The sequence below is a fragment of the Octopus bimaculoides genome, chromosome 20 (assembly GCF_001194135.2).
Source record: "Octopus bimaculoides isolate UCB-OBI-ISO-001 chromosome 20, ASM119413v2, whole genome shotgun sequence".
In the NCBI taxonomy this organism is placed as follows: domain Eukaryota; kingdom Metazoa; phylum Mollusca; class Cephalopoda; order Octopoda; family Octopodidae; genus Octopus; species Octopus bimaculoides.
The window spans coordinates 36,508,238-36,508,859 of NC_069000.1; positions in this window are offsets into that span (position 1 = coordinate 36,508,238).

Consider the following 622-nt stretch of genomic DNA (forward strand, 5'->3'; position numbering starts at 1 on the left):
CGTAAAAGCACCCACTACACTCTTGGAGTGGATGGCGTTAGGAAGGGCATCCAGCTGTAAAAACTCAGATCAGATTGGAGCCTGGTGTAGCCATCTGGTTCGCCAGTCCTCAGTCAAATCATCCAACCCATGCTAGCATGGAAAGCGGACATTAAACGATGATGATGATGAATTCCCAATGATATACAATTATAAAACTATAATGGAATTATTTAAACACTGACTGGTTATGAGAGCCTACAGGTATAAAATGGTTGAATACCATTGCTCTATATGGTTGTTCGACTGCTTGTAATAGCAGCCAAATTTTTATATAATCATATTAAATCATTTAAAACATAGGAAGCACACAGATAAATGGCATCCTAGATACACTGACAGTGGAGGAGGGGATTTATTACAAAACAAAAAGGGAAAATGATAGCCACAAGCATGACAGTGTAGCTAGACGTTTGCTTCCAACCGTGTGGTTTTAAGTTCAATCCCACAGCACAGCACCTTGAACAAGTGATTTCTGCTTATCTTGAAACTGACCAATGTTTTGTGAGTGAATTTGGTCAACACACTGTGCAGAAGACTGTCATATAAATGTGTGTGTGTGTGTGTGTGTGTGTGTTATGTT